Genomic DNA, 12,018 nt, shown 5'->3' on the forward strand with positions numbered 1-12,018 from the left:
AAAACCGGAGGATCCGGAGAAAAACCTGTCCCGCCTCCGTTTTGTCCAGCACGAATATCACATGGAGTGACCGGGATTTGATCCGCGGAACCCAGCTGTGAGAGGCCAGCGCGCTGCCACCTGAGCAACGGAGAATCCTTACAAGTACATAGTGAACAATAAAATCAATTGGTCTCACCTCCTTTTACACCCCACCGCCGTTAAGTTTTTACCCCCCACCCCCCAAAAAATTAAAAGAAGGCGTGTTTCTTTATGTTTAAAGGAGATTCCAAACATCAATATTCACGTCCATTACCCTCAGTTTTGAGATATATGTATCCCCACAAAAATAATTCGCTTTCTTCTCACTTCCTTTCACTCCCCCCCCCCCCCAAGTGAATTTTCCTGCAAAAAATACTTGTTTCTTTAATAGTAAAGGATTTTCTAAATTCCAATTAACACGACTCTAACTTCTTCAGTTTTTGATGTATGTGTCCTCATGAAAGGAATTCAACTCCTTTTCACTCCCGCCCTCCAAGATCATTCCACCCCCCCCCCCAAACGCGTTTTTCTTTGTTTTTAAAGTAGATACAAATACCAATTTTTACGTCTGTAACAACTTTAGTTTTTATTAGATGTAATTCTCATAAAATTAAGTGAATTCTTTACTTTTAAAGCAGATTCCAAATATCAAATATCACGTCTGTAACATTTTCATTTTTGATATATCAGTAGTCTAATTAAAATAATTCAACACCATTTTCAGTCACTTTTACGCCCCCCCCCCTCCACCCAAGTGTTATTCCGATAACTAAAAATACACGTTGCTTTCTTTTTAATAGAAATAAAAATACCATTTTTCACTTGTGTAACATGTAATTTTTTTAAAGATAAACTGTAGACATTTCACCCCATTTTTAGTTCCACTTAAGTTTAATTTCCATAAATAAATCACCTATGTTTCTTTAAATTTACAGGAGATTCCATATACCACTTTCTACATCTGTAACATTTTACGTTGCTCAGATATTCTATAGATATAATCTTTCAAAAATTTCACCCCAAATTGTCACTCCTGTTTAACCGCCATTAATTGGATTTTCCAAAACAAAAAAATACATGTTTCTTTATTTTGAAAGGAGACCCCATATACAAATTTTCAGTTCTGTAATATATTCAGTTTCTGAGATATAAGTATCCTCATTAAAGGTATTCAACCCCTTTTTCACCCCTTTTCACCCCTCCTGTTTGGATTTTCTGAAAACAAAAAATGCCTGTTTCTTTATTTTTAATGAAGATTCTAAATACCAATTTTTACATCTGTACACTTTCAAAGTTTTCAGATATAGATACACTCATTTTAAAAATTCACCCCCTTTTCACCCTCCCATTAATTGGATTTTCCAGAAACAAAAAAATATTTGTTCCTTGATTTTTAAAAGAGATCAAAAGTACCAATTTTCAGGTCTGTAATATCTTCAGTTTCTGAGATATAAGTACCGGTATCCTGATTTAAGGCATTCAACCCCTTTTTCACCCTTCTTCTCCCCTCCTATTGGGATTTTCTGAAAACAAAAAAATACGTGTTACCTTAGTTTTAAAGAAGATTCTAAATACCAATTTTTACATCTGTAAACTTTAAAAGTTTTGAGATATAGATGCACTCATTTTAAAATTTCAACCCCCTTTTCACCCTCTTAGCGACGGAATATCCAAAAATCCTCTCTTAGCGAGCACCTACATCTTAATATGAATGTATCCTCAAAATTGAATTTCTTTATGTCCAGTAGTTTTGGCTCGGCGATGATGAATCAGTCAGTCAGTCAGTCAGTCAGTCAGTCAGTCAGTCAGTCAGTCAGTCAGTCAGTCAGTCAGTCAGGACAAGTTACTTTATATATATAGATAATAATAATAATAATCATAATAATAAACCATCGTGCAGTCACCAGGATTAAATGCGTAGATTCACTGCCGCTAGGCAATGTACATAAGACAGGCAATACAACTCCCGGAGCCATTTTAAGTCACTGAGATAGGAAGCCATTTTCGGTCCCCGACACGAGGAGCCATATTCAGTACGTAATATCAGGATCTGTTTGTGCGTACGTGTGCGATGCCCAGACAAATCTATGGCAAACATAGATTTGAAATACTGACACTACGTATAATAGTGATGAGGCGATCAACTACATGACAGAGCTTTTGAACAACTTGGAGTCACCTGGAGTACCCTCAAACATCTTGGAACTGAAGATTGTGGCATTGATTATCCTTCTCAGGAATGTGAATCCTCCTTCTCTCTGCAACGGAACACGACTCTCAGTCAAGAAAGTGATGCCGAATGTTATTGAAGACACCATCATGACCGGACACGCCGCGGGCGATATAGCATTCATTTCTGAGATTCAAATCATCAGTTCGTATGTACCGTTTTAATTTAGACGTCTGCAGTTTCCCGTTTCTATAAGTTTCGCTATATTCATTAACAAGGCACAAGGACAATCGCTTCAAGTTGTAGGACTCAAACTTCAGAGTCGGTGCTTCTCCCATTGTCAACTGTACGTGGGTTGTTCAAGAGGTGGGAAGGCAAACACACTATACGTCTCAGCTCCAAATCGAAGGACACTAAATATAGATTAACCGGAAACTCTATAAGGAAAAATTAGTTTGTTTTATATACAATATGGTCTTTTTTTATTGTTTTAATATTATTTGAATCATCCACCAACTCGGTATCTTACCCACTGAAAGTAACGATGTAACTGAAAAATAATGTAATTCATGCAATTTTTGTAAAAAATAGGCCTAATGCACTTTTGCTTTTAAATAAATGGTTTAAAGACATCTAACAGTTGAAGTAATACACGCGGGCGAAGCTGCGGGTACATGCTAGTCATTACATCATGGGCGCCCGCAGGATCTTTTCCAGGGGGGGGCACATTAACAATTTTCTTGAATATAAAAACCAATATAACGTCAGCAACATTAAATTGTTTACAGAAACTTCCAGTTATAACATATGCTAGATGACTGTCAGTAATTTCAGTTTATGAAATAATCTGGTATGATATTAAACAATTGAACATCAACATCTTTAGAATTCCAGGGGGGCAAGTGCCCCCCTTGCCCCCCCTTGAGGGCGCCCATGCATTACATTCAATCTCTAGAATGCAAAGCTTAAAGCTACATTTTTGTAAATGCCTTTAATATATATTGTGGACTTTCTGATGGATTCTCTACCGCCGGTAGAAGGTTTTCGAAAATCTACATGCAGTTTTTTAAGTACAGGAAGGTGTTCCATTTCAGTTGATGAACGTTTCTAGCTGAGACTGGTGAGAAATCTTAACTCTTCATAAAAATCAATAATTCAACTATCGTTAAACGTGTTTTATACACGTATAAGATTTAGTTTCTCTTTATGTAACCTCATAACCTCAAGTTTCCCTGGAGAGAGTGCACAGGGTAATGAACTTTTCTATATTCCGAGAGCGGCTCACTCCTGTACGGCGTAATTTGTTCAGTTCCTTACCGTGTATCGCGCAGCATCCTCGTCTCTTTAAATGATATGTTTATATTCTTCTAAAGATGTCCATGGCACTGACTTAGGTGTATATTCAGTTGACTTGAGTTAATTTTTTCCGCTGTGAAAAAGAGCTTCTCAGGCACCCTCATTAGTAATGTTTTCTCCTCCTTCGTTTTTCTTCGTGACTGAGGCGTCGTGACTGTCATAATATTCAGCCCTCTAGCCGATGAACCATACTCCGCCATTCTTCCCTATCTAAAGCCTTCAATGTGGTTGCTCTGAGAGAACACTGTAGGGGGTCGTTCACCATGTCAATCCACCGCGTTGGTACTCGTCCTCGTTGTCTGGTTCCCTAGACTTTGTCCTCAACAATCAGCTTTTGAAGACTACTATCTCGGCGCATTATATGTACAAAGTAGCGTACAATTCGTTGAGAGACCTTACACGATAGACGAACTTTTATCTGAAGTTGGTTCAGGATTGATGTGTTCGTGCAATGAGCTGTCCAAGGAATCCTTAACATTTTCCCCCAGCACCACATTTCAAAGCTTTCTATCCGTTCACGATCACGTTTGAGGATGGTCCACGTCTCTGCGCCGTACAAGAAGCCTGAGAAGACTAGAGATTCAACGAGCTTCTTTTTTTGTCTTAATGGTGATGTTATCTTTCCAGATCTTCCGCAGACAGATCATTGCTACTTCTGCTATTTCAATTCTTCGCTTTATGTCATCTTTGGAACCACCAGAATTGGATAGTAAGGAGCATAGATATACGTACTGATGTACGACTTCACACCCTCAATCTGTTTGATATGTGGACTGTTGTTGTTCTTACGAAACTTACGATCAACAATCATGACTTTGGTTTTCTGTCGATTTAGGCGTAATCCAGTTTGTAGACTTGTTTCCTCTACTCTCTTGATCAGCTCTGTCAACTCCTCTTCAGATGATGCTATCAAGGTGGTGTCATCAGCAAATCTCAAGTTGTTGATCTTGCAATCCCCAATAGAAAACCTTTTGTCCCAGCCATCTAATGCAGTTCTCATTGCATATTGACCATAGATATTGAAAAGTAACGGTGACAGGATACATCCCTGGCGAACTCCAGCCCTTGAACGAAACTGCTGAGACTGTTTGTTTTGAATCTTCACAGTGGCTGTATTTTCCTTATACAAGGACTTGATGAGATCAATCAAATGGAGTGGCAAACCCATGTCATCCAAAATTTTCCAAAGATGGTTCCATTTGACAGTATCGAAGGCCTTTTGGTAGTCAATAAAGCACAGGTATACCGGAACATTGAATTCTCTAGCCTTTTCTATAATTTGTCTTAGGCTTAAGATCTGTTCTCGAGTGCCTTTTCCTTTCATGAATCCAGTCTGGAGTTCAGGAATTTGGTACTCTAGGAATGCCCGGAGTCTCTTGTGCAGGATATGAAGCATAACTTTACTGGCATGTGAAATCAAAGCAATTAAGCGATAATTTCCACATTTTTTCCTCGATCCTTTTTTGTGGATTGGGACAAAGATTGACTGTACCGATTCCTCGGGCCATCTTTTAGAATTCCATATTGCTTGGCAGATTTTCAACAGCATTTCAATTCCAGCATCGTCTGTAGCTTTCAAGACTTCTACAATTATTCCATCAGGTCCACACCCTTTTCCAGTTCTCAGCATTTTCAAAGCCATTTCTACTTCATCTCGGAGGATGTCAGGTTCAGAATCTGGCTGCTTGTCTATCTTCACTTGGTCTTGTGCATTACATTGTTCACTGTACCGATCCTGGAAGTACAATCTCCATGTTTCGAGAACATTCTCTATATCCACAACATCATCACCCTGTGCGATCTGTATATTCCAGGAATATGGCTTGTACGGGACGAAAATAGCCTAGCTTGGTAGCCTATTGCTAGGGTTAGATCACGCTGAACAGGGAGACAGTTCCGTTAAGCTTTTGAATGCTCGACATCGGTGATCTTGGATGTTTTGAAATTCTGACAACCCATTATACCCTCCGGAATGTATTTTAGATCATTTTGAAGCAATGTATTGTCCGGATGTCTCGACACTTTGCAAAAGAAATACATTTTTCGCTCTTCTTTGCACCACAACTTACTGAAATGTCCACCATTACATTCTATTTTATCGTATACTTGTAGATCTCATTGACACGAATCAAACGACGTCTCAAACAACGTGAGAAGTAGTGTTGTTATAGCGGTATTAGTTTACATTTTAAAAATCTCTTCCTTTGAAATAAATGCGCCCTTCTTGGTAAAGAAGAAGGATTTTTGTTTAATATTCAAGATTTTTCTTCAATATTTTCAATAGTGACCCGTGATTAACCACCTGTTAATCACTCTTCCAGTAGTATTGTCAATACCTTAACACCATGAAAATGAGTTAAATTATTTTTATTATTATTAATATTATTTAGTAGCGATGAGAACTTTTCCCTCAGTCCGACATCTTGTCAAGGGCTTATTCATTACGGCCATTATGATGTCAACGGAATGAAATCTCCAGGCATTTGCCTTGTCCTGTTAAACAGTGGTACCACTGCTCACGTCAAACAACTTCTCAATTTTCATAACGAGGCTGTCCAGTCTCTGAACAGGGACGGCAATCGAACGCGCATTATCGGGACAGCCGAATGCTAACCGTTAGATCACACAGCCTGCAGGAATACTGTGTAAACAGCTGCTCAGCACGGTTATGGAGCTCGCTCTTACTGGAAACCAAGAGCTTGCATCCTACAAAATTGAAAGAGTTCATAAAGAAAATCATTAGGTAAGTTTGATTCCTGTATTAGGTATTAGTGACCAATAAAATGACTGCAATAAATTATGTATGTATGTATGTACGTATGTATGTATGTATGTATGTATGTATGTATGTATGTATGTATGTATGTATGTATGTATGTATGTATCTGTCCTTGTGACAATGTTACTTCAGACATATTATTGCAAATTTTGTAGACTGTTAATTCACGTCATACTGTAGTCTTGTACTCTATGAAACATGCTTAATGTGCGTGAGATTCACCCTTTTTATTATAATAATAATAATAATAATAATAATAATAATAATAATAATAATAATAATAATAATGTAGGCCTATGAATATCACCCCTTAGTACCGTGTCCTGATACGCGTTTCGGGATAAGGTGAGATGAATTTATGAAGACTTTCTTACGACTGGATGACATTACTGACGGCAACTTCAGTTGAGGAGCTAATGAAGATGAAAAGGAATCGGCTGTGGCCTATGATTTGGAACTGTCCCGACATTTACATGGAATTGAAAATGGGAAACCACAGAAAACCATTCTCAGAGCAACCGACCGTAGGTTTCCAACCCACTGGTCTTCCGAATGCAGAACTTGGCTCCGTAGCCGTAGCCTGTTAACATACGCGGTCACTCCGCTCGATAATAATAATAATAATAATATAATAATAATACGTGCTACCGGGCGAGTTGCCTTGCGGTTACGGGACGCGTAGCTGTGAGCTTGCATCCCTGAGATAGTGTGTTCGAATCCCACTGTCCGCAGCCCTGAAGAAGGTTTTCCGTGGTTTCCTATTTTCACACCAGGAAAATATTGGGGCTGTACCTTAATTAAGGCCACGGTCGCTTTCTTCCCTCTCCTATCCCATCGTCACCATAAAAACTAGGCTTATCTGTGTCGCTGCAATGTGAAACAAATTGTAAAAAATAGAGTGAATAGTACGTACTTAAAGGCCCACTCAAGTATTATGAGTATTAAAAGAATGTCAACATTTTCCTCAGAAGGAAACTGTCTTGAATAAGGTCTATCACATTTACGTAAGACCAAAAATATGTTGGAGTTGTTTATCTAGCCGCGCCTCTCGCCGAGCATCTCGCCATGCACTTCGCCTCAGCACAACATACTGTATTGACGAATTTCACCTCGCCGCACTTCCCGCCGTTCACTACATTAACTAAAAATATTTAGTCAGTAAACGAGTTACTTTCATTGAACACTAAAGGGGACTGTACTATCGTGATATTGAGATGCTTACAGACTCCGTTAATGATACTGATTTGTCTGTAAGGAGTGCAATGGAGTCGTGGTTACTTTCAAATATCAGAAGAAAATATGGCGTGCATTCAGTCAGTGAGGAGCGAACCGAACAGGGAAAATTCTATGAATTGATTCCTATATTAGATATCTTTTATAAAAATGTGAGCATGCCTTAGTTGACTTTTAATTATATAGAAAAAAAATCTAGTAGAACCTAGAATCCAAAAAGGGTACACTAATATGCATACGCAACCAGTCAGTAATGGAGAAAAGTTTATGGCGACTCTCACGTAAATTATTATTATTATTATTATTATTATTATTATTATTATTATTATTATTATTATTATTATTATTATTATTATCTATAATTTACGTAGGCCTGCATAATTTAATACAAATGAAATCTATCAACAATAACAATCTTCGACTCATATTCCAATCAATACTTCTCAATTAGATTGTGTTGTTGTTGTTGTTTGAGTCATCAGTCCATAGACTGGTTTGATGCAGCTCTCCATGCCATCCTATCCCGTACAAACATTTTCATTTCTACGTAACTATCGCATCCTACATCTGCTCTAATCTGCATGTCATATCCATACCTTGGTCTACCCCTGCCGTACTTACCACCTACACTTCCTTCAAAAACCAACTGAACAAGTCCTGGGTGTCTTAAGATGTGATCATTCTACCTCTTCTTCTCGTCAAATTTAGCCAAATCGATCTCCACTCACCAATTCTATTCAGTATCTCTTCATTTGTAATTCGATCTATCCATCTCACCTTCAGCATTCTTCTGTAACACCACATTTCAAAAGCATCCATTCTCTTTCTTTCTGAGCTAGTTATCGTCCATGTTTCACTTCCCTACAGTGCCACTCTCCAAGCGAAAGTCTTCAAAAACATCTTTTTAATTCCTATATCAAGGTTCGAAGTGAGCAATTTTCTCTTCTTAAGAAAGCCCTTCTTTGCTTGTGCTAGTCTGCATTTTATGTCCTCCTTACTTCTGCCATTGTTAGTTATTTTACTGTCCAAGTAACAATATCCATCTACTTCCTGACTACATTTCCTAAACTAATATTTCCTGCATCACCTGACTCCGTACGTCTGCATTCTATTAATTTTGTTTTGAACTTCTTTTATTTTCGTATTGTACTCCTTACTCAAGACTCTGCCCGTACCATTCAGCAATTTCTCCACATCGTCTGCAGTCTCAGATAAAATAACAATACCATCAGCAAATCTCAGGGCTTTGATTTCCTCTCCTTGAATTGTTATTCCATTCCCAAATTTCTCTTTGATTTCCTGTACTGTCTGCAATCCTATAATAATAATAATAATAATAATAATAATAATAATAATAATAATAATAATAATAATAATAATAATAATAATAATAATAATAATAATAATAATAATATGTTTTATTTATTTTGGTAAAGTTACGGGGTGTACTCCCTTTCTTACACTTAACCAGTCTTAACCTAGGAAGGACACTGCTAATAATAACTACTGATGACAATAATATGAAAACAATATTAAAAATAATAACAGTAATAGTCCTTACTTCTGACTTCGCTGGTTATTTTGCTACTCAAATAACAATATCCATCTACTTACTATACAGTGTAAACAATGAAAAGGAGGGGGAAAACTGCAACCTTGCTTCACTCCTTCGTGGATTATTGCCTCTTTTTCAAAGCCCTCGATTCTTATCACTGCAGACTGATGTTTATACATATTGTAGATAATTCTTCATTCTCGATATCTGATTCCTATCACCTCTAGAATCCCAACATTATCAAATGCATTTTTAAGATCTACCAACGCCATGTGTGTGTGGGCCTGTTTGTCTTAATTCAATCCTCTAAGATCAGAAGTAAAGTCAGGATCACATGACGGAAGAAGGAAAAAGGGAAAGGCTGACCCTAAAGGATGAGCGTACTAAGTGAAGAAAGAGATGAAGGCTGGAAATGAAACCCTCTGTACCTCTGAATCCTAACACCGAAAGAGACAAAATGAAAGACAAGAAGCAGGCAATAATGTATTTATAGAGGGGTATAGCAGGGTTTCTCGGAAATTTTCACTGTCTTTTCGGAAGTTCGATCTGTTTACGAATACGGCATTACAAGCTGAAGTCATAAACTGATCAACATCCACATTTTTGTAATGGCAGTGGTGATGTTTTTGTTTTCTTGTTGTTACCAAAATATGAACAATTATAGAATGATGATGTTATATATTTAAGGAAATGTCATAATTTAGATACTGACATGATTGTCTTTTCATTGCTATTTACATTTTACTTGTTATTGATTTACATTCAAATGTTAGAAATACCTAGGAGTTGATAAAAACTAGTTACATTGAGTCTTGTAGACTAACTATACTGTGTTTTAATCTATCTCTGTATACGAGGCATTATAATCTGTAAGGTGTTCCACATTTTCTGTTGCACTTTCTTCAAATCCTGTACAAAAAGTGAAAAACAAGTAAAAAAGTTATTAAAAAGCACTTAAATAATGTCCATACACTTCGCTGACTCGGGACGCAGCCAGTTTTCATCTTGTTCTCTTCAGGTATGCACTGTAAAACTCCTTGTCCAGCTGTCCGTTAGTATATAACATACTATAAAATAAGGTCCTCGATTCTGTCTGTCTGTCTGTCTGTCTGTCTGTCTGTCTGTCTGTCTGTCTGTCTGTCTGTCTGTCTGTCTGTCTGTCTGTCTGTCTGTCTGTCTGTCTGTCTGTCTGTCTGTCTGTCTGTCTGTCTGTCTGTCTGTCTGTCTGTCTGTCTGTCTGTCTGTCTGTCTGTCTGTCTGTCTGTCTGTCTGTCGGTGACGGATAACATCAAAATCCACTGGATGGATTTTGATGTGGTTTTCACCATTCTATAAAGTATTTCTCGAGAAAGGTTTCTATGTATAAACATTCATCTATGACAAAAGGAAGCCGAACAGTAACGATTTCAGTGAAGCGAGTCGAAGGAAAAACGACCATACGTGCGTCTTTTAAGCTCATGCTGGCTAAACCGTCAAAAACGCATCTATATTATGAGGTTAGGAATTGTTCCGCATGTTAGGTTCTACATAAAAGTTCGTGACAGCATGTGTCTATCTTTAATGTATAGCCGAATATTACTGTTTTTATATTGCAGTTTGCAGTAAAAAACCGACAAATTTCAAAACCATTTGTTAAAATTAATATTAATACTTATAAAAATAAATTATTTATTCACCTCACGTAACTAATGTAGATCATCAGTGTGTACTTATCTATATAAATAAAAGTGTACGGGGTATATAGGAAAACCAGAACAGTTTTCTTCCATTTTCTCTTACACGATTGATTTTCTGTAAAATCCGCGTACTATACGCGAATCGTCCCTTCATTATAAACAACTTTTATTATGTACATAATTTCGCTTACTCTTCAAATGACGGAGAAGTGTACTATTTTCTGCGGGTCTCATGCTCGGCATTGAGTGCCAGATAGACCGACAACGAACCTACAGCTTACCATGGCAACGTCTCTGCTTGCCAGCAGGGAAGTAACGTATTGCTATTTTCGTCATCATTCCTGTAAAGTCGTGGTTGTTCCTTGGGTAGAAAACAAGAGAGGCGTTAATCAGCCATTTTGCGGGATATTGGTGGAATACTGTTGGAGGTTACGAATGTCCTCGAATAGCACTAAGGCCGTTGTTAATATTTGAACAGTACTGCGGAGTGTTGCCCATTATTTCACACCGTAAGGTGTTTTCTGATATTCTCTATCATTTTTTACTGTATTTCTATTCTACTTATGTTTCCGTTTTAATTTATCGCCTCTGCCTTGCCTCTTTAGGCTTAAGTCATCCTCTTACCTGTTTATCTAAGAATCCATGCGCCTAAATTTCGAGTCTGTTGCCGTCTTCATGTATCCTTAACTATACCATCACAATTTATTGAGGGGTATTTTATTTTACAATACATACACTTGATATGGCATGACATTAAACTGCGTCTACCGAGTGACCACCGGTATAAGTGGTCCCCTTCTACCAAGTGCCAACGGCCTCCTCGGAGGGCGGATGAGCAGGTAAAGGACCATTTCACCCTCTTGTCCTTTGGATGAGAAATCATCCCTAAAGGCGGATGAACTGGCTTGATCTGGTCAACGACATTAGGATGCAGAAGAAAACGGGAAACCACTGCATTAAAGATCCTAAGGATATCCCTTGTATAGCAGATATGCCAAGTTGTGGTAATATAATTGTAGTTACTAATCATGGAAGTCAAAAGCCAAGATTCGGCAGGAGTGGAAACAGCAGCAAGGCCTCTCCGGTCGTCATCATGCGGAATCCTTGCAAAGAGAACTGTAAGTTCAACTTAGGTACATGGAATGTGAGAACACTAGGTAAGCTTGGAAAATTGGAAGAAGTAAAGAACTCAATGGTCAAAAAAGACGTAGATGTGCTTGGTGTATGT

Source organism: Anabrus simplex, chromosome 1 (assembly GCF_040414725.1).
Source record: "Anabrus simplex isolate iqAnaSimp1 chromosome 1, ASM4041472v1, whole genome shotgun sequence".
NCBI classification, from domain to species: domain Eukaryota; kingdom Metazoa; phylum Arthropoda; class Insecta; order Orthoptera; family Tettigoniidae; genus Anabrus; species Anabrus simplex.